Below are 26,285 nucleotides of genomic sequence, written 5' to 3' on the forward strand. Positions count from 1 at the left end.
TGAAATAGCCAATAACAATCTAGCAATGCATTCCTATGGCCAATTTTTTTTTTTTTTCTATTCTGACACGGCTCCGTGTCAGAATAACAAAATAGAAAGAAAAAGCAGTGTTTCTGTCCTTGGCGGCCGGGAGACTCCCGGAGCGCCCGGGAGAGGTTTTTTTTTTCTTCTTTTTTTGGACGGCAGCAGAACCGCCGGACAATAGAAAACAGTTGGGCGGAGCTTGCTGTCACTGCTAGCTCCGCACAATTGTTTTCTATTTATTTTTTTCTACTTTTTAAACAATTTTTCTGTTCTGCTCGGACAGCTCACTTCGCTTTAGGTTGGTCATTCACTTGGCTGCCTACGGCAGCTTAGTGAATAGACCCCTAAATGTTGTTCCAGATAGTTGGCTGGTTAGCAAAGGTGAGGAGTCTTCCATAGACATGACATCATCATCCTCTCCAGCCAACTTATTTTATATCTATAAGTAGCTTTAGACTAGAAGTAAAAGCTAATATGGTATAGAAAAAATATACAAGTTCATGAATCAAACGTTGCCAAGTGTAGTATAATTGAATCATTGCTAACACAACCAAGATGTTTAAGCTGTCTTTCACACTGACATAAAGCAGTTCCTAATACTAAATAATATGTATGTTCTGAAGGTGCAGTGTCTTGCACTAGCCATGACATCAAAGTACAAAGAAACAGTACTTAGCAACAAGAAAGGAGGTGCCACTGCAAGCTATTAGTTCATTACATGTATGAAATGCCACCCAGAATTTTTATATAGCTTGACATTTCATGCATGCACAGTATGTATTTTGAAGAGAGCAGTAAAAGTTGGGTCAATTCACTAACTACTATGAGTTATTTTAAAGCAGACCAAGCCTCTGAGATAATTTTCCATGTTTACTGCATGCATGATAAGTATTGTGCCTTTGTAACACAGGCAATTACCTCTGAAAAAAAGGCAACAGCACAGCTCCTAAAATTGCCTTCACATACTTTCTCCACCAAAGGGTACAGTTATCTTTATCAGGCAACATCTATGGTCAGTATCTACTTCTTGGTCTACTGGACTAAGATGCTGGACTACAGACGACCAGGTCATGGAAATCCCCATGGCTGTGCAGCAATGTATACAGAGATCAGCCCCCTTTTGATTTCTCTCATAGCCAGAAAATTACACAGCTAAAACAGTCTCACTAATTATCTGATTCTCCCAAGATGCATTTCTGAGCCCTAGACGTAATCATATGACTGGAGCTCAAGGACTGCTTTTTCATGTTAATTACATTTTTCTAAGGACACCAGTGATGTACATTGTGAGGTGTCAGTAATTATATTAATGCAGATTAGTAAAGGTATTAATAGATCCTCTTTAAATGTAGTAGTAAAAAAATGACATATAATTTTTTTTTAAATGTGAATTTATTTAAAATAATTTCCTCCAAATATTTTTTATCTAATTACCAAAAAATCACATAGGTGTGTGTTTATTATTTTTTGCATAAAATAGTTATTTAACCATGAAAACCCAATATTTTTCATAAATCAATATTTTTTATCTGATTAAACATTATTTTATTTCTATTTTAAGGCATGAGACCTCATGCTATTCATTTTTGTGATTGCGATTGAAGTTTATGTATAAACTACCACAAAAATCAATAATGTAACATTTATGCAGCAAATTCAACTGATCCATATCATAAAAGTGAATTGGAATCATTATTTTTTATCGTAAAAATTAACACATGGTGATGAAAATATCACATGCAATATACCCCATTGTGGGGCTGTAATAAGCAATACATTTCTACACCTGATCACAGTTTCATACAGAGGACTAAGTGCAGAATAAGTAAGAACTGCAATCATTTTTTATTTTATTACAACATCTACAAATGAGTTTGACAACCTACAAGAACTTATAACAGCCCTCAAATCAAAGCAGGACTTATGCTTGCAAACTTTGCACAGTGAGCATTCTCTACCTCTTTAGTAAATCTATCACATTGACTTATACAAAGTACACTGCAGGCCAGTCCCCTGGTGGGATTTAAACCCAAGATTACAATATCACTTGACAAGTGTGCTAACCACTTAGGCACCATGCTGCCAGAAGCTAAACCCACCCCTGAGGGCCCATTTCTCCTGTTACTTTTACATGCATTTTGCATCTGGTTTGCATGCACTGTGCATGCTGTACCATTGGATACAATGTTTCTGAATTGTCCTTGCTGTTTATGTTTGTTCAAAAATAAGCCCAAAACACCAAAGTGGAAATGCACTTTGATCCTGAGAAGCCCGCAGTGACTCTCAAGCAGGTCAGCCCCTTTGAAAGCTACCAGAATTGCTTGAAGGCCAGTCCAGGCCTAGTTATCTTAATGGTTTAAAGTTAATTTCTAATATGTAGTGAGCATCAGAGCCGCAAGCTTAAATGATATTCTTGCTTGCAGAGAAATACCGATTTTTTTTTTAAACATGTCACTGTCTAATTTGAATATGAATTGTCTAATATGTTTCTCACTACCACAAAATGACATTTTGAATTAACTCTGTCCTCCTAGCTCTTTTCTGCAGCTCATTTTACTAACAGATAAGATGTTAGCAGTTTGGCCATCTTAATTTGCATCTGCAGCTTAATAAATAGCTCTCTCAGAGCACAACCGACTAGTGTTTGCATTGGAGTATAACATACTCCAATACAAAATATAAGAGCACAAAAATTGCCTTCAATGAGAACCATTCACCACAAACTACATCAAAAATTTAATGGCCGGGTTTATAAGAACTAGAGGAAAGGACATTGTCTGTGTTCCACATAGCAAAACATTCAAATGTCTCATTAAATGATCCACAACCCTTTGTGACATACAGACTGAGATACCATTATGTAGTTATTTTTCCAGTGCAGTTTCCATGCACAATTCTTTGTGGCCACATAATATTAGTACTGTCTATAAAACCCCACACAATGTGTATAAATATTTAAGACTTGCAATTGATGCAGTATTTTTTTTTGCATACTTGCTTAGAAGGAAGTACATTTAGATCAGTGGCGGTCAACTTACTTCATTTAGGGGGCCTTACATTGCCAAATGGATGCACATAATATTCACTAAGTGAAGTGCAGCTGTAAGATGAAACAGGAGCTGGTCAGAGACTGCAGACATGCTACAGTAGATGATCAGAGACTGCAGACCTGGTACAGGAGATGGTCAGAGACTGCAGACATGACACAGGAGATGGTTGGAAACCTAAGACATGGTGCAGGAGTTTATCAGAGACTGCAAACATGATATGAGAGTTGCTGGAGACTGGAGACATGGTCAAGGAGACATTTATAGACTGGGAATATAGAGAATATGTTAACGGAGAACTATGAGGTGAGTGCTTTTCACTCACCTCATAGTTCTAGCCGACCTGTGACAATGAAACTGTCACAGGTCGGCTCAGTAGATCGGGAGGTGAGCGAACACATACAGGCGTTCGCTCACCTCTCGATCCTGTCACGGCTCCCTGCCGTGACAGGGGAGGGGCTGGATTTACCCCCCCCCCTCCGATCCACCAGCGCTGACTGGCGGAACGGACGGGGGCTGGTACAGCTGGCTCTGCCTCTAGATAAGCAGAACCAGCTGTCAGTCACACAGCTGGGCGGATCCCGGCACAATTGTCGGGATACTCTTCAGCTGCGGCGCCTCAGTATACTGAGAGCTATAGCTCGCGGTATACTGAGCCTAGGGTGACGGGAGGACACTAGTTTGTGTCCTCCCGTTACCCTAAGGAGAACTATGGTGAAAAGCCTTAACCCCATAGTTCTCCTTTAAGCCTGATGAAGGGTCCTGAAAGCGCTTGTTTCCATTTGACAATTGTTCAATAAAATGAACTTTTGGTGATCCTGAAAGGATTTTCAGTGTCCTGATGACATTCCTCTCAACAAATTCATGTGATTAGCGGCGCCATCTGCATTCATTTCTAGCACCCTTCCCTATTATTGGGATTTCCGGTAAGGAGCTCAACAAGATCTTCTCTATATTCTGAGTACAACACAAGCTTCCTCTGCACCCCCGATTGGACTGTACATTTTCGTCGCTGTTAAGCCTGATGAAGGGACCCGGCCCGGTCCCGAAAAGCACTTGTTTCCATTGGACAATTGTTCAATAAAATTAACTTTTGGTGATCCTGAAAGGCTTTTCGGCATGCTGGTGACATTCTTCTCAACAAACTTATAGGGGTCTATTCACTAAGCTGCCGTAGGCAGCCGAGTGAAAGACCGACCTGAAGTGAAGAAAGCCGAACACTGTTCGGCTATTCACTTTAGGCTGGTACGGCTGATTTCAGCGGTATACCGGCTGAAATCAGCCGTACATAGGGTGGCTTCACGTGGCTTTGGGTTGGCCGAACATGCTCAGCATGTTCGCCCGACCCGAAGTGCAGGAGGAGTTCGACTCTGCCGATCCAACATCTGGATCGGCTAAGCCGACCCTCCGGCAGTCTACTCGCTGCTGTTCGGTGTATTCTCATTGATGCTGAACATCAGTGAGTGAATAGCCGAATGCCGCTGAGCAGAACAGAAAAATAGTTTCAAAAGTACAAAAAAAGTTAATAGAAAACGATTGTGCGGAGCTAGCAATGACAGCTAGCTCCGCCCAACAGTTTTCTATTGTCCGGCGGTTCTGCTGCCGTAAAAAAAAAAAAACTCTCTCCCTGTGCTCCAGGAGTCTCCAGCTCCGGGCTGCCAAGGAGAGAAACACTGATTTTTCTTTTTTTCTTTATTCTGACACGGAGCAGTGTCAGAATAGAAAAAATATATATATATATTTTTGCCCATAGGAATGCATTGCTAGATTCCTATTGGCTATTTCAATTTGCAATAGCCAATAGTTAACTAGCATTGTACTCGCCCTCTGCTGATGGACCTGATGGAAAACTGCAGCAGAGGGTTGGTGCAATACTAGTTTACTATTGGCTATTGCAAATTGAAAACGATCTATATAGAGGCACAATTATAGGGACAAGTCTATAATTGTGCCTCTATATAGATCGTTTTCAATTTGCAATAGCCAATAGTAAACTAGTATTGCACCAACCCTCTGCTGCAGTTTTCCATCAGGTCCATCAGCAGAGGGCGAGTACAATGCTAGTTAACTATTGGCTATTGCAAATTGAAATAGCCAATAGGAATCTAGCAATGCATTCCTATGGGCAAAAATATATATATATTTTTGCCCATAGGAATGCATTGCTAGATTCCTATTGGCTATTTCAATTTGCAATAGCCAATAGTAAACTAGTATTGCACCAACCCTCTGCTGCAGTTTTCCATCAGGTCCATCAGCAGAGGGCGAGTACAATGCTAGTTAACTATTGGCTATTGCAAATTGAAATAGCCAATAGGAATCTAGCAATGCATTCCTATGGGCAAAAATATATATATATTTTTTTCTATTCTGACACGGCTCCGTGAACTAGCCTAAATTAACTCACCCTTCCTCATCATACTTACCTCTGTAGCAGAGCTGCATCCTATGCAGTTTTCCCTTCTCCTCCTGCAAGAATCCTACTTAGTACTGGTTGTTTCTGCGCACTAAGATCTCATAGCCTGATGTGGGGCTGTCCCAGGATGCAGCTCCAGCATGCAGGATGGCAGCGTACAGGTCTATAAGGGTCTTAGTGCTATTTGTTACATATAGGTGGGTGGGCAGTTTTGAGTCATACCTTGATTGCTAGTTATAGGTGCTATAAAATTACATACACTATTTACCCCAACACATATATTTAGGATGGCATTGGGGTGTTCTCACATGTTTCATTCCACGAGTCAAGTCTTTGGTCAGTGTGACGGAGACCCCCTGGCTTCTCCTACTGTCACCTAGCTGTTGAGTGATAGGCCCCCCACACACACCACTCCACCAAAACTTCAGACTTCTTTCTAAAGACACAAAAATATGTTCACAATTAGTTTGTAAGCTCTCTAGAAACCTAAATAGGGGTAAGCATACACAAAATGTCCTACGTTACACTGAATGAAATGTTTGCCTGGCTGCCAACACTGGGTCTAATAAGTTGATTATGGTTCTTTACTGTCATTTTGAGGCACTGCAAAAATATGGTGGCAATTACAATGCTAACACTGCCAGCAAACATATCATATCTACTGCTCAGGGGACCATGTTAAACTTACTTCATTAGCTTTGGGGGTTGATCGCCCCACTGACAGAAGTGGCTGTCCAGCCACCAACCTGCTTTGAGGGGCAGCAGGTCTCTTCCATGTGTCCAGAAGAAAGCTGGGTGAAGAGAAAGGCTTTAACTAGGTCAAAAACCCTCCCCTTCACAAAGCCAGTTATGGCATTCGGTGAAGTGTATTGTGATTTTCTAAAGTACACTACCAAGGTGAACATTCCTCCTGAGTAGCTTCTTTTTTTAACATAGATTAAAAAAATAGGTATCACATGACCATGAAATTCCAAATTATTTTATAACTATGTGGTACACATATACTGCTGACATAGTTAGGTTGGACATGAGATACAGGACTGCTGGGAAGAGTCATGAGACTCATGCTCTTATAATACTTAGCCATCTTCTCTTTCTCTATAGGCACTTTGTTAGTTATTAGTTAATATTACAATGGTAATGCTCACATATAGCAGTACCAGTTCTATCTACAATAGCAGATCCTGATTTTAAATCTCACAAGAAAAATAATATAACATGGTTGGGGGCAGGAGATGGGACCTATTGGAAAAAGCTGTGGCCTGTAGAAATGGATGCCATGATTTATATAAGCCATTTGCAGCATACATTCTAAATGAAGCTCCAAGTTTCTGCAGGTCACAAACTGATTGTTTTTTTTTTTAAATTTATGCTGCCACGATGTTCCATTACTTTGGTCAGGGTGGTCAATAATTACATGTGTAGAAAACTGTCCCTTCTGGATTGAACATACACAACATCTCCATTACAGGTCCAAATTGAACAAATTTTTTGAGGAGTTCCTGGTTCCCTCACAATGCAAGTCAAGTTCATTACTGCTATTTTTATGGCGTGATTGGCTAACATGTCTCACAGAAAAAGCATCTGCTAAGCCCCGACATATACAACTGCCTCTAATTCTTTCATAGTAGAGCCTGTTGGGGTAAAAAGCCATGATGACCTGCAGGAATATTTTTTGCTATGATGAATTGTATTTACTGGAGCAGGATTGTAAGTTGTGAACCTTATCTGTTTTAATGCTATGGTGGCTCTGGTAAAGAGATTCTTAATTTACTTTATAAAAGGAAAGGCCCTGGTTTGCATATCTTCCTGACCAGACTTTAGTTCCATCTCAACCAGAGTTCCAGTCAGGGTTAAAACAAGGCACTAGCTGGGTGGTATGCCCACAGAACTTTAATTACATTGCATGTATTCTGTACTGTATCTTTTAAGGACTCAACAGCCAGTATGCTAGCAGTTAGTTTCTGTCACAATATGTTTATTTATTTGTAATAAATCAAGAAAGACATACAGTAACATGCAATAAACAAAAGTGCTTACAGACCTTTTTTTGAAGAACAAAGAAAAATAGAGAGCAAATATGCCAAGATGGTCAAGAATAACTATTAGGGCAGTGCTGGACATCCCTACAGAGTTTGAGCACATTAAATAGACAAAATTGCAGTCCACGGGGAAGTCCTGTATTAAGGAAACATAGGCACCAAGATAAACTCAAGCGATAGAAAAATGGAAAGAAAGAAAAGAAAGAAGGGGAGAGAGAATAGAGGAGCAAGGATAGAGAGGAGAGAATAGGAAAGATAATGTAGAATCAGGGGTAAGGGGAAATTAAGTCAACAAAGGGGAAGAGAGGGGGGAGAAGAGGAAGAAAGGGAGGGGGTAGAGAAGGTATCATGGGACAGGGGGATGTGTGAGTGACAGCCCCAAGTCGAGCCAACAGTCAGCTAGCCTACCAATCACACAAGGTGCTAGCAGTTAGTTTCGTCATCATTTTCTACATGCGGAATTGTTTTCAAATTAAATTGACAAATGTTTTTGTTCACATTTTTCATGCCTATTTTTAATTATATTTACACTTAACTACTGTATACATGTGTTTATATCTATAACTTTTTGTTTTATGAAATAGTTATTGATTTTTTCCCTTCAAGTTAAGTCATTGCAGACTCTGTAGGCACAGGATTTTTGCACCACGCTAGTATTTTTTGAGACTCTTGACAGTTCATCTTTATTGAGAAACCTTTGTTTGTAACTGGTCATTACTCACGTACACAGTGATTATTACCAAATGCTCAAATTCTTGTCTAACTGACAGATAAAGTGTTGTATTTGCCTAGCACTGCTGCCTCATTTGCAGCATATATTTAACACAAATTGTTAATCAACAACAATGTAGGGGTGATTTGTTAAATAATTGTCAGTCCAGTGAACACATGCTGTCTACAATCAGCCAAATGGCTAAAGGGAATCTTTCAAGAGAAAGCAATCCTTCTAAGAAGATGTTATCCTCCAATAACAGTCGTCACTCTACAGCTACTGGGCCACATATAAGTTTGGGGACTAATATGTAACTTCAGAGTCAGAGAGTGGCCACCTTCTATCTGAAGATGGGAACTACTCCTCAGGCAATTAGCTTCTGACATGTAAGACTCTTATAGTTTAAAAGAGAGAGTATAACCCAAAATATTATGGTGAGAAAGGACAGAAGTATCCAAAAGCCCTACCCTGAACTATTGAGCACAGTAGATTTTTCTCAGAACAGATAGTATTCACTTAACTCATTCCATCATAAATCCCAGAAATATGGGAATTATTCCTCATTTCAGGATACAGTGTGGAGCCATGTAAATTATTAATTTATGCCCCGTAGCCAACTGTGCATCCAGAACCACTGCTGTATTGCACGTAATTATAAATAAATGTATTCGAAAATGCATACAGCTGTATCAGATTTTTTTGGGGGGGGAAATAAATTCCCTGTGTTCTAAGGATGCCCTACTGTGCTACGTACTGGTTGAGTGGAGGACTTTTGGGATTTTTTAGTGCTTTCCCACCACAACCTTGGGTACTGGTGCTACGTACTGGTTGAGTGGAGGACTTTAAGGATTTTTTAGTGCTTTCCCACCACAACCTTGGGGGTTATGCTTTCTTGTAGGACCCCAAGCCCCACTCCATAGAAACCATTATTTCCATACACTGCACTGATGATGGCAAACAAGCTTAAAACAACTGTATGCAATTTGGAATAAGTGCCTCTATAATTTTAGGCTGTGTCTTTGCTATAAACCAATGGTTATAGATGCATAGTTGACTAGGAGTGTGAAGGAGTGATTTGCAGCGCTTAGCCCACTATCCTGAAATTAGCAAAGATCCCCTTATTTTTGGGAAATGTTAAGGAAGTAGACATGTGAACACTTTCTCTTACTCTACTGTGCTATCTTTTTAAACTATATAGGCATTCCCCCTTAACCTGACGTGTCACTGATGCAAGAATAGCTTAGCTGGCCGGTTGAGCTTTTAGAAAACCTCACCCAAAATGGTTCATAAGACTGCCCAGTAGTGTAAACTGTTTTGTCTGGACTTTGTGTATACTGTACTGGGGTTTGTTTGCTCACCATTTACTTGCCTTCATTTGATATCTTGTGCTAGATCAGAGCTTGTTTACACTGGACACTGTGCATTGTATTTTGCTTATTTATATGCAGAAAAATGCATAGACAAGAGTTAATGCATTGCTTTTAACATATTTGTTTGCACCAATGTGCTATGAAAAAGTCCTGTATGTTGCATTATGGATGCATTGACCTAAACCTTTATTCTTAACAAGGTCATGCCTGAATATTTGTTTTTGCCTAGCATTCATTACCTCATTAACCATCAAGTGTTGATTACTTTCCCATAACGAGGAAACCTGGTATGGTGTTTACAGACTATGGAGTGCTTACATGGTATGGTAAAAAAGTATGCAGTTTGCAAATTATTATTTAATCCTAGTTATATTTTATAACACAATTTTAAAACCTCCACATGTCTAGACATTTACATTTCCCTCCCAAGGGCCACAATAACATCATCAAATCTGTTGAATGTAGAATGTCCAAGGATGCCATTCTTGGGGGAAAGAGGGCTAGAAACCACTGCTGGTACATTAGCAATGTGGAAAGACCTGCAAACTGCCCGTCGGTATTAGAGGTCAAACTGCCGTATGGTATTAGAGGTCATAACTCTGTCCTATTCAGCTTCAGACATAGGTATGCTTACCCCTACCACTATTGTTCATCCATGATTTCAGCGTCGGCTAGACAAATCTATAAAACAACTGCTGATGCATGAGCACTAAAGATGCATAAACCCAAATATGGCAAATCAAACAAGCTACCTATTCTTGACAATGCCTTATTTATTGGGAGCCCACAATGTCAAACCAAAATTCATCTATCGCTCAGCTCTAATTCTTTTCCGTGACTCTACTCATCCCTGGCAGACCTCCGTGACAGAATACACGATGCACAGCTCATTTTTGGAACATTGGATTCTCCACACATGTATAGGGGATGCCGACACACATGTGCCAATCGGCCATTTCATGCGCACATTTAGGAACTGGAAAGTGATAGCGAGCTACATGTCAATTTCATTCTATTAAAAAAGTATTTATTTTAAAAACGAAAAGGGAAAAAATATATACCTTTTTTTTATTTAGGTACAAAATAATGTACTGCAATACATTGGCTGCTATGCAAGTACACAAAGAATAGTTAACAACTGTTACATCACCATTTTCTGTTTTCACTCTCCAAAGCTTTCCTGCATGTTACAACAGCATTTTGTACATACGGTTCCTGAGAATGTATTTACTTAGCAAAGATAGCTGAGTGTGCTTTACGCTGATAGCATTCACAATGTATATTTTCATTTCCACCTCACATTTTTACTATGCACAGAAAAAAATGCACCGAGCACAGTCAGTTACTCTATGCTAGCACTGAAGCCTTGATATTTCAATAAGCACATATGCACAGCATAAAATAGCAACCCTAAAATGTCAGTGCTTGAAAGCCAATGTACCTTGTGATAAAAAATACTGCCATGTAATAATAATAATAACAACAACATTAATTATTATTGTTGTTATTATTGTAAATTATATAGTATTATATTATTATAATATAAAATCCATACAATCTTTTTAGCTGAGACAAGCTAAAATAAAAGGTAACAGAAAACACATCAAGTCATAGTATTCATGAACTAAATGGCATTGTGCCCTTTTGTTGTCAGAAGCTTGTGCCAGATTTGCACTAGCAGCATTTTATACATATCGTACTTGGCTTGGTTTACCCAGGAATAACAGTTATTCCTACTACCAATGAATATTTGTGATCTGGCCAAATCAAAACAGAATTCTTTCAAAAAAATTTTTCAAACAAACTGGCTATAAGAATGACAATTCCCGAGCTATTTAGCAGGTGGAGCATGTGTGAGTACCCAGACAATGGACTGCCTGCCTTCAAGACAGCATGAGGGAGTCCTAATTAGAAGCCACTGGAAACTAAATATATGTAGTTTTAGAGCTCTGATCCATGGGGGTCACTTAAAAAATGCAGAGATGCTTCACCATATTTATAGAAATGCACTGCTACCATTGGCACACATTCACAGATGTCCTTTTCACGTTGTTTGCAACACATCTATGCAGACAACTGACATGACAGAAAAAAAGAAATGCAGTGTACAACAGAAATGTGAGAATCTCAAAAGGTAAAAAAATCAATTTCCAACACCCATTATCACCTTTAGCTATCTTTCATCTTTTTCTATTTCTTAAGACTGTATATTAGAACTTTACAAATAGAAAAAAAAAGTATTTTTTTAAAACTAATCTGCAGTTAATCATGTATGAGATGAAAATGACACCCATGGATTACATATCATTTGAGCTAGATGAAAAATCAATTTTTACCGCGCCCACATCTGTCAATTTACACGTTTAGTGCCCCCCTACATACACATACAGCAGAACATCACCTACTTTTCAAAATGTATGGCCTATATACAGTATACCACAGATGACCTATCCGTTATCTCAAATTATACTAGTTTCAGAGTGGGCAGTAGTTTTTACACTTCAGCCTTTGGAAAAATGAGAAAACGTGTTTTAATGCCTGGCTTCTAGCGGATTAATGGACCTCATTTATGAAATTGCAATGTGTGCAGTATAAGAGATTGAAAAGAAAAAATGACTGGTTTCTGTTGGGTCGAAAACAGGATTGGGTTTACCTTTAGACACATCAGGCCTCTGCCTATAGGTGGCAGAGGTAAGTATGCAACCTCTGTAAACTTTGTATAGGCATCAGCCACACATTTCTTTACTCTTTATCAGCAGAATTACAGTCACCTTGTGTTAGCTTATTTACACATTGTCACTACTCAACATTCTAAACCAAGTTAAACTTTATCTAAACACCAACAATGTCAAAAAATTTCAAAATGTTTTTTGTTCATATGTCCTACTTTCAGTCCAATCGTACCAGCAAATAGGGATGAACACAGCCCAAACCTGGGCTCCTCCGAACAAGAAAGTGCCGTTGGTACTTCCATCCAATAAAGCTAAACTCTAGGATAAGCAAATATTGTCTGAATACATTGTCTGGTCATATTGTCTGGTCCCGGCTAATGAATAACTGGACGGAGCCGGCTGTGACATCACAGCCAAGTTGTCATTGTAATGAAAGATCAGCGTCCCCTGGTTACATGGTAACCAGGGGACGCTGATCTATCATTGCAAGTGGCTGGAGCCAGCCGTGAGATCACAGCTGGTTCTGCCCAGCTGTCAGTAGCAGGCTTTCACCGTTTGGCCCACTTCGGCTTTCACCTGGGCTCAGTTGAGCCGAAGCATATGGCTGATCCTTCGGCTAGCTTTGTGAATAACCCCCTTAATCTTCACTCATAAAAGTGGAAAATTTGATTAAAGCATTGAGCGGACTTTACCTAAACTGGAATAGATAGAGTCTGGAGCAGTTGCTCATAGTTACCAATCAGCTTCTAGCTTTTATTTGCAAAGCTTAACTGAACAAACTGAAGAGAGAAGCTGATTGGTTACTGTGAACAAATGCTCCAGGTTCGGTCTACTCCAGTTTTGGTAAATTACCACCACTGTGGTTTTTTCACTGAACCTCTTTAATTGCTACTGTCGCTGACCAAAGTTTAACAGGCCTTCCTGCAATTGGCTCCCCACTTACCACCTGCCTGCTGCAAGTGGTAAATATGACATTTGAATTTTCCTAGCCTCCTGTAGAATTTTTATATTGGACAAGGGTACTCCTGTAAGAAAACAATGCAGAGCTATCCTAGAAAAAGTGGAACTGAAGGGGATAAAAGAAACAACCAACCGATCCCAATGAAGTACATCAGGATGTGGAAAAGGCAGCAAAGCACAGACCAGAAAAGAATAACATCCATGCAAAGGACTAAGGTAGTAAGAGTAGCAGTCATTAATAAAAAAAATCAAAAAGACTGACTTAAGCTGAGTCAGTTCCTAAAAAGAGCTAAAGAAGCACAGAGAATATACAATTTTATAAAAGTATTTCATGCATCAACATTTTGCAAAGAACTGAACAATTATAAATGAAGGCCTATACATTTCTAGTGTCTGCGGCTTTCCGTTAATACCAATTTTACGCATACAGTAGAAAGTTTAATCACAACATTAAGATTTGAGGATTTACATTGTGCTGCTCGCTAACGTCTCCTAATTCTGTTTCATTGTCCCCCCTCAGATATGTTTTACCTTGTATTTCCTGCTTCAACAGTTGTGCAAAATATTTAGCTATATGTCTTTCTAATTAGGTCACATATTCTTGTTCTGCTAGGGGCCAACGTGGGTGGTTAATCAGATTACAGGCACTATGAAGGGAAAGCAGCTGCATCTCGAATATTTGTTGGACAATTGCAATTCACATTTTTTGAATCTTGTGACTGTTTCCTATTAAAGAAGCAATGGGACTTTAACCCCATATTTTACCACTTGGAAACCAGAAAAAACTAGTTGAAACTATATTTGCTGCATGTTTCTTACTCACATAGCAGAACTTTCAACTTCTTTTTTTTTATTGTTCCCTGCACAATGCATACTCTATTCTTAAAGAAATGTTGTTCTCGGTATTGAACTTTGCTCCGGACTACAAGGAGGGCTGGGCAGGTTAATGTTAACATCAATAACCCTGTCTGTATTATGCTGTCAAATCTCATTATTAGGTGTAAACTAGATTGAACAATGTCTGTCCTAAGAAAGGGTTAAAGATCTAGAAGCGATACACCATTACCTGCCCCGTCCTTTTGATTGGGCCTTGGTTAGCCTGCGAGTTGTAAATAGGGTGGAATTCCTATGTTGCAGATTCAGATCCCTTTCTTTCTTTGCTCACTTTTTCTAACTTTCTACTTGGTTGCTATTATTTTCTATTTCTTAATATGTTTATCTCAAGTCTCAGCTTCTAATGAGTTTGGATTATCACGGCGTCTTGATAGTGCTTTTATGAGAACACCAGCTATGTTTTTACATCATTGTATCACATTCTGTATCTATGACGCCTGTAGATAGATTGTTATATGTTATAAAAGAGATTTTGAGTGTGCAGCGCTATTAAAGTGAATAAAGTGTAATCCCCTCTTCGGGTATATCAAAAATTTATATAAATAAGTTTATGAACAAAGTTAATCGATCCTAAAGGGTAGGGAATTCCGTGGAGTGAATATGCAGATTTGATATATATAGTAACAAAATAGTCTATTGTGTTTCAATGGCGGTGAAAAAATATTTGTGAAATGCCAAATAACCGGCAGTTTAAAAGCAAATAACCGGCCGGTTTAGTGTAGCGACTAAATCCTCTGCTACTTCCTGGTATGGTGTGGTATCAGTATGGATAGGCTGATACCACACCATACCAGGATATATGTTATAGTTTCCTCTGTGACTCATGTATTCAGCGCAGGAGACTTTTCAAGGTACCTTTATTTTTACATTTTGCTTCCGCTGTTTTTGTTCACGGTTTGTTGTGTAAGATTTCTAAACTTCTATTTTAATCCTCAATAAATATCTATTGAATAAAGAAAAGAGATCTAGAAACATTGTATGTTAATGAGGGGAAACTTAGTCTGTCCCTAGTCTTTCTATGGGGACAGACAGAGTTTCCTCTCACTTGGAAACTGAGGGAGAAGCTTGCAAAGACCTGCTACACAGACACATGTAAAAGGGAAGAAATACTTTATTTGAATTCTTTTAGGTATTCTGTGTGAATGGGAAAACATAACAAACACATATTGGGGGTTTTCTCTAATTTATCTGCAAATATGGAAATATACTTTAAAGGTACATTACAGTGTCACCTGGATTGGCCAAGTATTGGTCTTTGTTGGTTGGCACTTTTGAACAGTGCTTAGTGCCATGTGCAAGAAGCAGATGACACCAGTTGCTGAGTGAAATTTGTTTAGGTATTGAAAAACCAGAATGGTTACAGGAGTTGCATGTTGACAGCACATGACAGCACATAAGATGACTATGAACCCTCATTCACTTTCTCTTCTTGTCCAGTTGTGACAGACTGCAGTATAATTGTGCACAATTGTGTTGACAGACACAATTGTGCACAAGTAAATTTGCTAAAGATCTTAGCACACAATACATAGGTTTTATAACTGGAGTTGCATGTATGGTAACCTTCAAAACTTCATATGGGATCTTTAACTGGAAGACATTTAGGGGTCTATTCACGAAGCAGTCGAAGGATCTAGCCGTAGCTTCGGCCGATCCTTTGGTTAGCTTCGGCCCCAGGACCCCTTCAGTTCAGTAGAACCGAAGGGGTGCTGTACGGCCTATTCACTATAGCCCATACAGCTCCCGAACTTGGCCGAGCAGCTCAGTCGAGCGGAACGCATATGCCTTGGCTCGGCTGAGCCGTGCTGAAAGCCGAAGCTGACCTCCATATAGTGCAGTCCTACGGAGGTGCCTTGACGTGGTTGTGTGGCTTTCACATTTTCTGCAGAAGGCGTCTATCTAAACCTCTGCTTTTAACCTTAGCGGTTGGACAGGTTTTTTTGTATGCTGGCTGGTGAGTGTGCCTGGAAACTTTTTGCTGTTTTACTGTTTGAAGTCCTTCCGTGTGCACCTTGCTGTAAAGCTGGTAACGAATTGATGAGTGCGTTTGCCATTTGTTTTGCTTGAATGAATGTGGATCTAACATGCACACTGTGATCAGACATGCTGACTCTACTACTCCCTATGGCCCAAGAGGACAAATGGACCAACAAAGGAAGTAAATTGAATTCTACATAATTGGGTTCCAGTAATCAGGAAATGAAAGGTCCTTCTTTTCACTGATGAACATCTGGACCCCTCTGTAGAGGAAAGAAACAGAAAGAATAAAGGGTTTGTGATGGGTCTGAGATGGGTATGGGTCAGTTGCTACTGCTATTGCCATGATCTGGGTCTAGCGATGATAATAATGCCAAAGAAGGACAGTGAATGAAGTAGTCAGTGGTGAAATATAACAAGAGCCAGAGGCAGTGGTGAAATATAACAAGTAGCCAGCACAGCCTGCTGTAGGAACCCTATGAATTACACAGACACGGCTAAGGTAGTGCCAACGCATGTCAACTTGTACAAAGAACAACAATGAGGGATTATGGTGGAGGACATGAGTTGTTGGCCCTCCAACACTCATTCGCGAACCTATTTCTTTAAATGTCAGGCAGTTTGGCTCTGTGGCAGGCTTTACTTCTGACATAAGCTTATACATACAGTTTTTATATCAAAGAAAATGACTGGCAATGATTTTTCTTATATTCAGTTAGTAACTGGAAAAATATAAACAGGTTGCTCTGCAGATCTCTCATCTGGTAAGGGAAGATCAGAGATTTTAAAACAAGCCAGGCCTGCTATGACTTATCGCATTGACCAAGGCAACATCTAATTCTGGAGCATGCTCAATGAAAGGGCCACTCTTATTTCTGCAGGACATTATAATAAATTGTGTGTGCAATAAGTGATACCACTGTTCCCATCTGATTGTTATCACTAAGGTGATACCACCTACAAGGCCTTATTATCACAAATGATGCTCCAAGTATGAGGGACCTTACTAATTCAAACAGCAACAAAAATGACTAAAGAAGGAACACGGAAAGCATGTTTAACTCACTATTCCATCACTGTAAAATAACTCCACATAGGCTGCTCTGACATGCAAGGTGTTTAATATGGTTGCCCTGGTATCATCTTCCTTCCTTACCTGTTACACTACAATGAGTACAATATAGACCCAAGAATCACTTGCTGGTATAAACTGCTGTGAAGCAAAACCCTATTTGTCTTCTAGGGAATGTCCTGATAGCAGCTCCCTTGAAGGTGATAACCCAGGAGTTTTCAAGTTTAATGATCTGTAGAAACATATGTCAGACACCACTACTATGAGGTTATATTTGTAAAGTTAAATCACAAACCTGAGCAGAAGAAAATGCTTTGTAGCTGTGTGCTGTTTGTTGATATAAAACTATTGCTAAGAAATGTTCTGTTTATGTCTCATTGTATAATAGCAGTTCAATACTGACTATTAATGTGACACTTAGAAAATCTTGAATGTCTCAAGACACAACATCTTTACGAAAACTTAATTTAACAGATCTGAAACAAAAAAAAAATGCAAGCTACTGTGACTAAATCTTTAGACCTCTTTCAATATTTCAGATACAGTTTTATGTTTATCAGACATTTAATGTACTATCTGAACAGGTGTTTTATCCTCACCAGGATCAGAAACTGGCTAATGTTATATTACCGTGTTAAACACAGAAACACTAAGCTATAAGCATGAAAAATGTGATTATCTGTACAATGCCTTTTTATTCTAGTTTTCCTCAACATCTTATCTTTGATTTCCAGTAATGGAAAATGGAGATTCCTTTCTACTTACCAATCAGGTATTTAGATATTAGTGATCTGGGGCATGAACTTTTGAATGTACACTAGTACTCTAGGTCTATTCAGTGAGGTAGTCATGATGCACACAACGAGGTAGCACACAGCAACCATTCTATTAAAGTGATAGATAAACTCTGATTGGTTGTTAGGGGTTTCTTCAGTTTCCATGCTCTTCTTTACCTTATTAAATAAACTTGTAGGTCACAACAGCTGAATAAGCAACTATATAATTGGGAATATTTTGCCATCTTTTTACTACACTCTACGCAGCTATCAAATAAACTGCACACAACAAGTACATACATAGCTATGCTTTCATACCAGCCTTCACTAATTTGATCAGATCCATTTCCCACCTCTTTAGCATAGGTGATATCTGAAATGGAGAAATATGTTGGTTTGGTCATTTATGTTCTGTGATTAATTTACTAAAAGGCTTAGCAAATTCTACTTTGGCTCAACAAACCAGTGCTGGATTGTGTACCCCCCTAAAGAAAATCTTAAAATCAGTGAGACTCTTTATTCGATGTTGTTACCCATGAGCCAGACAGAAAATTTCAGGTTTAGACATAGAATGATGGGCCAGGTGAGAATTTTGACCAGCAAACTAGTACTGCATAAGCATTAATGACTCCTCACACATCTTGAAGACCATTTTCACCTGAGGGGTCAACTGGTATTGGCTCAAAAATCCAAAGCAGTCAATGAAGTTTCCTTGATGATCAACCAGTTGGGCTGGTGACTGAGGTCTGAAGGTCCCCATAGACGTATTGAACACTGCCTAATCCTGCCAAAAATAGCAGGATCTGGCAAGGATCATCTAATGCCTAAAGATGACGATGGGCAATAGAGGACAGTCAGTTTTGCAGACATAATCTAACTACCTAATTTTGTGTGAGTTGGCACATTTGTAAAGTTGCATTACAGTTGCATTAGGCAATCATTGGATTCAGCCTATGAAGAGTGGTGGGGGTGAGCTGCGAAAAATTTGCAGCTGGGTAATCACAGGGAATAAGATAACAATAAATTAAGACAAGTGCATCTAACCTGTCCAATCGCTATCCCCCCTATAGGTCTTGTTCACCAATGTATGCAGGTGCACCATAGACATTAGCTTGTCATATCTGTTTTGGTCAATCGGGAGAATGCCATCTAAAAAGCTGTGGGCAACAATTATAGGGATCTTCAAAATACCTATAAATATTAGCCCTCCTTTCTTATATGCCAGCAGTTTCAGTCAAATAATAAGACACACAAGATGGCCATAGATGATGTTGCACATCAGTTTCTACATGTGCAGCCCCAAAACAATAGATCCCTCTGTTGTATACATCTATTGAGATCACTCCATTGTATATTTCTGCAAATAATGTATTGTATATGTGCTTGTCTCAGTGGCGTGAGCCTTTGACTAGTTGGATCAGTTACTTTAATCTGATCACTCAACCTGCAATCATTATTTAATAAATGAAAAATGGTGATAGTAGACCCAGTTTTGTCAAATCTAAGTGGCAGTATGGCTTTGTTATTCAAGCTAATCTTATAGCTTTCATACACTCTAATAAAATAAACAGCACAGATCTAGACTATAATCCTAGTTAAAATATATTGATGAATCATCAGACTGAAATTCATTGCTTTTATTGTTAATGTGTTATGTACTTTAGTTGTACATGTGGTTCTTTGCCCAGAAAGAAACATATTTCATACAGATGGTTTGTAGGGAATATATTAAAATATACTGAATAAATACACATACAGGAATTAAAATGTGTACAATACGTATGTTAATAAAAAGGACAATTGTGCCAAAACAAATCTTAGGTACCTGCTTATGGAGTCACATTTATGTATAATATCTTTTAAAATAATATATTTTGTACTAGTAACAATCATTTTTACTTGTTTACTGGCAATATTATGCCACAAATGTTTGAGATTTGCTCTTGCCACAAACTTGTTATAAGAATCTTAAAAAGAACAACAATACATGTCTATGCATAAATGGGTCTATTCACAAAGCTGCCGAGGGCAGCCGAGTGAATGACCGATCAGAAGTGAAGTGAGCCGAACACTGTTCGGCTATTCACTTCAGGCTGGTACGGCTAATTTCAGCCGTATATCGGCTGAAATCAGCCGTACATCGGCTTGCTTCGTGTGGCTTCGGATCAGCCGAACATGCTCAGCATGTTCGGCTGACCCGAAGTGCAGAAGGAGTTCGACTCAGCCGATCCAACATCTGGATCGGCTGAGCCGAACCTCCGGCAGGCTTCACACTGCTGTTCGGGCTATTCTGAAAGATCCCGAACAGCAGTGAGAGAATAGCCGAATGCCGCCGAGCGGCATTTGGCTCGGCTGTTCTGCTCGGTCCCTCAGAGGCACCGAGCAGAACAGAAAAAGAGTGAAAAAAGTAGAAAAAAGTAAATAGAAAACGATTGTGCAGAGCTAGCAGTGACAGCTAGCTCCGCCCAATAGTTTCCTATTGTCCGGCGGCTCTGCTGCTGTAAAAAAAAAAAAGTTACAAAAATGTAAAAACTCTCCCTGGGGCCCCGGGAGCCCCCCACTCCCGGCCGCCAAGGAGAGAAACCCCGCTGTGTCTTTTTTTCTTCATTCTGGCACGAGCGATGTCAGAATAGAGGAAACACAAAAATTCCCATTCAAAAGCATTGAGAGTTTACTACTGAGGGACCGAGCAGAACAGCCGAGCCAAATGCCGCTCGGCGGCATTCGGCTATTCTCTCACTGCTGTTCGGGATCTTTCAGAATAGCCCGAACAGCAGTGTGAAGCCTGCCGGAGGTACGGCTCAGCCGATCCAGATGTTGGATTGGCTGAGTCGAACTCCTTCTGCACTTCGGATCAGCCGAACATGCTGAGCATGTTCGGCTGTTTCGAAGCCACACGAAGCAAGCCGATGTACGGCTGATTTCAGCCGATATACGGCTGAAATCAGCCGTACCAGCCTGAAGTGAATAGCCGAACAGTGTTCGGCTCACTTCACTTCTGATCGGTCATTCACTCGGCTGCCCTCGGCAGCTTTGTGAATAGACCCCTTAGTTAACCATCATAGGAAACCAGCCGTCTAAGCTTTTAAGGCATTTTATATTTTTGATACAGAAGTAGCATATTCAGCATTCTTGTTTTATATGTAACAAAGTAGGGTTTTGCAGTGTTCATGTAACATTTCCAGTTTCACCGCATTGTCTGAATGCAGTGTTCCAGGCTAAATAATAAATCGGCTACCGAATGATCCATCATAGCGGAAGAGCCATAGACAGGTACAGAAATCATACTTGGTGCTTGGGCTGTGCTAGAGACTATTGTATAGTACTTCCAGGAAGTGGGGAGTGCAGTGTACATTCTATGTGCAATACACCATCAACGTGTGTTGTTCTATACCACCTTCCAGTATTGCCTGCATTATTTTCTGTAATGCCCTTGTGTTCACAGTATACAAACATACAAACATACAAACATACCACAATACACACCCACCTGCTTCCACTACACAAAGTACTGGCAGTCTGCAGCCAAACAATAAACTACAATCACAGCCAGCTGTATATATTTATAAGTATCCGGAGAAGCCACAAATTAATATAAACCTACAAGGTGGTAATGAGGTAGATAGTATCAGACTGTCTTTTATAATTGTTGGGCGTGATAATGACATGATAGAGATAGATAGATAGATAGATAGATAGATAGATAGATAGATAGATAGATAGATATTGAGAGATGATATTGAGAGAGAGAAATGGAAGAGAGAGAGAGAGAGAGAGGGAGATTGAAATTGGTAATGAATAGACAGATAGATTACTAATGAAAAGAAAGAAAGAAAGAAAGAAAGAAAGAAAGAAAGAAAGAAAGAAAGAAAGAAAGAAAGAGGGGGAGGGGGAGCGAGAGAGAGAGAGAGAGAGAGAGAGAGAGAGATTGGTAATAAATAGACAGATAGATTGGTAATGAAGAGAGAGCGAGACAGAGAGGGAGAGAAAGAGAGATTGGTAAAAGACAGATATATATATAGAGAGAGATTAACTCTCAAGCAATAGAGAAGGGTGGCTGAGGGACAGCCAGTGTCATTCTATGCAGCACTACATGATATATTAGTGAATAATCTCGTAGGGTCAAATCTTGTGGCAAAGAGAGGAGTGCAGTAATCTATGTGTGCAGGATATGAGAAAGGTCAGCCAGTACATGGAGACCCACTTGAGCCCTGATTAGGTGTATGCTTGTTAGGATATGATGACATGAGTGGCACTCTATTATGACAAGGAATAGTGTGTAAGTGTGGATCCCACGTGTTTTGTACAATAGAGTGTTTGACAGTGAGATCAGGGCTAAGAGTAAACAATTGTATAGATTATTTCACGGGTCACAGAGAAGTAAAGCGCCTCCTTCAACATGCTCTCTATATTCTATGTGCCGTGTCAGGCATCTTGACACCATATTGTCATTATATCCCATGACATAAGAGAACAGGGGGAGGTCACTCCTTGATCTTGTATTCACAAGCCTACTCGAGTAAAAGAGGTACAGGGCGATTTCCACAGCGAAAGGTACACCGGTGGTATAAGGTTATAAGGAGAAGACACTAGTAAAGAATCAGCAAGAATCAGTCTACTGACACAATGTTACCATCACATATTTGTATGGATACATTTCCTGGCCAGACTAGAACTGATTATTGTTACATGAACCTGTCATTAATAACACATTGTAATATAATTCTCCGTCACTCGCATGTATGTAGCAATGCTAAGCTTTCCTTTATCACATTTCATTTTGGGGGTTTTTAATACAATCGCTCAGATCCGATCATTTACTCATCAGCAATTAAAATATTACAACAAGAAGATGACTCTTATAGAAACCTTTTTGCTGTGAACACTATGAGGCTGATTTACTAAATTAGTTGAGATTTTTTAACTCAGTAAATTGTAGCTGCTTTCACTATGAATACCCAGATGAAATACATAAGCCGGAATTTCCTTTTTACACAGGATAGGATAATAAAAGTAAACCTTCACACAATTTATTGAGTGAAGATTCTCAACTTCTTCTGTAAATTGCCTCATTGCATTATTGTACTATATAGAATTATGCTTTAAAGGATCATAATTAGCCTGTTTATTTACAACGAATGCCAAGTCGCTTGGAAAACTGTTGGAGGATGTTGAGATATTTTTAAGGCACCGCTTTTTAATATAACTTCGCGTTTATACTTTTAGTGAAACTGCAAATGAAGGTTAATAATTACAATGATTGAAAATAGGTGTAGCAAAAAGGAATGATAATGGCATTTCGTGCACGAACAGGGCAATTTCTAGATCACTTTGGCTAATTCATCATTCGAGGGGGATTGATGGGCCACCTGCTGGGTTTGATATTGATGTAATTGCTGTTTTAAATGTGAGAGGAGTATAAGGGTTCTCAATCAAAACAAACCAGGCTGTGTCAATGGAAATATATGTATGACAGCTCCAAGGTATTATTAGTGTTTTTATTCTAAATATGCATCTATCTATCTATTATCTATCTTTCTATTCATAAGAAATCTCTCTCTGAAAGGCATTGGTCCCTTAGAAATCATCTCTCTCTCTCTCTCTCTCTCTCTCCCTCTCTCCCTTCCTTCCTTTCTCTCTCTCTCTACCCCTTCCTCTCTCTCAATATCTCAATATTTCTCTCTCTCTCTCTCTCTCTCTCTCCTTTCTCTCTCTCATAATCGTCCAGACATACTTGGAACAATCATTTGTCATTTACTATTAGATGACTGTTTGTTGTCATTAGGTTCAAATCACAAAGCTTTAACACAAAGATAGGGATCTTAATTGTAGCCATGTAATTTTCAAATCTCATTGGACTCATTGGAAAATAACTTGCACCTTAAAAAAAAAATAAGGATCCCTGTGAGTTAGCTTTGTGATCCGAGCCTGGCCACAGTGCTGAAGGCAAAAAGTCAATGTGCACATATCACACTATTATTCATTGCACCTTCCACAACACTGAGAAGGATACAATGCAGTGTTACACGATGGACAGGGAATTGTGCCGAATCTGGAAAGCAGCCAACTTGCAGCAGTTTTGCAAATATAAGCATCTTTCTTCCATTTGTGATTTATGTTGTGCCAAAGAGCTGATGTCCTTTTCTATATAATTTATCACGGGCTTAAGAAATGATAGAGGGAGGTTCGTTTTTTTTTTTTTTGCTTTTTATTTTAACCAATACCTCTCTTCATAAAAAAACAGAAGGTCGTGTTAATGAAAGCAATGATAAGCAATATATGTTTAGAGGAAGGGGAGAGAATGGGTGTGATACACAGCAAGTGAACATAACCAGTGACCCGTATAAAGAGGCACATTGGCTGCTTCTATCTCCCTGTGTACAAAGCAAGCTTGGAAATAAGGAGCACAGTGGGAAGCTGGGACGTCTGTACCGGGGCAAAGGCGTGCAAACCTGGGACAAATGTACTGTGTAATGTGATCTGGAAATCATTCACCTAGCTGAATACTGAGGGACCAATGTCTATCTGCTGAGGATGGCCTGTGACACATATAACACAGGTACTAGGCACAGGTACTAGGCAGATCATAATAGTATTAGATTCTACAGCCAACAGCCATTTCCCCAGTTGCTTGTGCTGCCCAAACACAGTCAGGTTTAGTTCCAGGTTTGATCTGTCAGATCAGCAGCATTTACCAACAGCCATCATATAAAGTGAGAATCATCCTGTTGGGATATTATTTAAATGGCGGGTTTAAGAAGGTCCATACTCTACACAGTAATTCGTACATCTACGATTTTTTGTGTGGCCGACTGTATTTGTTTTCTACCATGCAATAAAGATCTGACAAGTGTGAATGATAAATGCAAACGATCAGAATGACAGATATCGGTCAAACCTTGTGGGAAAAATCGTGCCCTGCATGGAGAGGATAATTTTTGACAAATGTTGTCATTAAAGATGACCCCTCGGAGTACAGGGCCATTTTATTCTAAAATATATCTGTCACCATTGAAAGTACAATCATATGTCACATGGAATATCATAGTAATATTTCTCAGTTTCGATCTTTCTCTGAATGGCCAATTTTACACACATCATTAAGGTCATCACACACACTTTACAATCTGATCACATCATCTCCTAAATTTAGGTTCAATGGTACAAATAAGGAAAATATATTTTAATCATAATTTAAGAAGGAGGTTGTGAGGTTTGTGGTCCTTTTTATTTTCCAGTTTATATAATACCCATTTTTAGACAAATTTGATTGGATCGGGTTCAGACACGTTTAGATTGTACAATTCCATTCGCAAAAGCGGATAGCAAGGTGTATGGCAAGCTTTTAGTTGCTGCCACCTGACTCTAGCACACATTTACAATCCTGAAATCACACTCGTCCCTGACATGGATCTGAGCACATTATAGAGGTATGTTTCCTGAAGGTGTCTAGAGTAATTATCCCAGGAAATCAATGCTATAGCAAGCCCGCAGTGATGGCCTCCTATCAGCCAAAGCCGCCAACTAATCAATAGGAGTCAGGAGAGGAAAGATCAGATCTAATTTTCTTAATCTAGTGGGGCCACTTTCACTATCTCGTATTTAAACCCTTAACCTCGCAACATGTATGAAATTGTTTATCGATTAAACGATTATTCACACGATTAGACGTAATATAAGGAGACATTGATCACTGGGGATGACACGGCCACGAGTGTGAGTTGAGGATCACAATCAGACGTTGTACACTTACACCAGTGACAGACATCCAAATTAGCCCTCTTCCCTTTAAATCATTCTCTCTCTATATATATAGGCTTCTTCCTATCGGCTGCCCCCTTTGCTAGACCTACACCAAGCATTCATATAACGGAGCACTACTGGGATCAGCGGACAAAGTATTTACATCACATCTTCACATTACAAATGTTTCTCATTCTGGCTATGCAACCAAAAAGCATAGCGAAAAAAAAGCAGGTTAGCGAATCTAAATTATTCACATCTTTATAAAAGTATCCAGAACACACGCTTTGTTCCTTTCAAATGTTCGGGTGATGTTCGTAAAATTCGTACACTATAGTTTATAGCATACGGTACATATGATTTGGGTCTCAAAAAACTAGCAGAGCTCTACAAACCAATGAAGGGGAAGACTGATTCTGCAATATTCTATGGAAATCATAATACAATGAAGACAATGGCATGGACTTATAAGTGTACACATTTATAAATCAATCCAAAAAATCAGTCTGTCAATACGTAGTAAAATCGAACGATTATTATACAACAAACAATATGGTGTTATATATATAGATATATATAT

General features: G+C 39.3%; 1 protein-coding gene across 1 annotated transcript in view; it reads right to left on the reverse strand.

Annotated features, from left to right (window-relative positions):
• Nucleotides 1–26,285, reverse strand: part of PAX5 (paired box 5) — a 205,664-nt gene that overhangs the window by 178,543 nt on the left and 836 nt on the right. The gene's annotated exons all lie outside the window — the stretch shown is intronic.

This window comes from Nanorana parkeri, unplaced genomic scaffold (genome assembly GCF_000935625.1).
Source record: "Nanorana parkeri isolate BGI_ZX_2015 unplaced genomic scaffold, ASM93562v1 scaffold88, whole genome shotgun sequence".
In the NCBI taxonomy this organism is placed as follows: Eukaryota; Metazoa; Chordata; class Amphibia; order Anura; family Dicroglossidae; genus Nanorana; species Nanorana parkeri.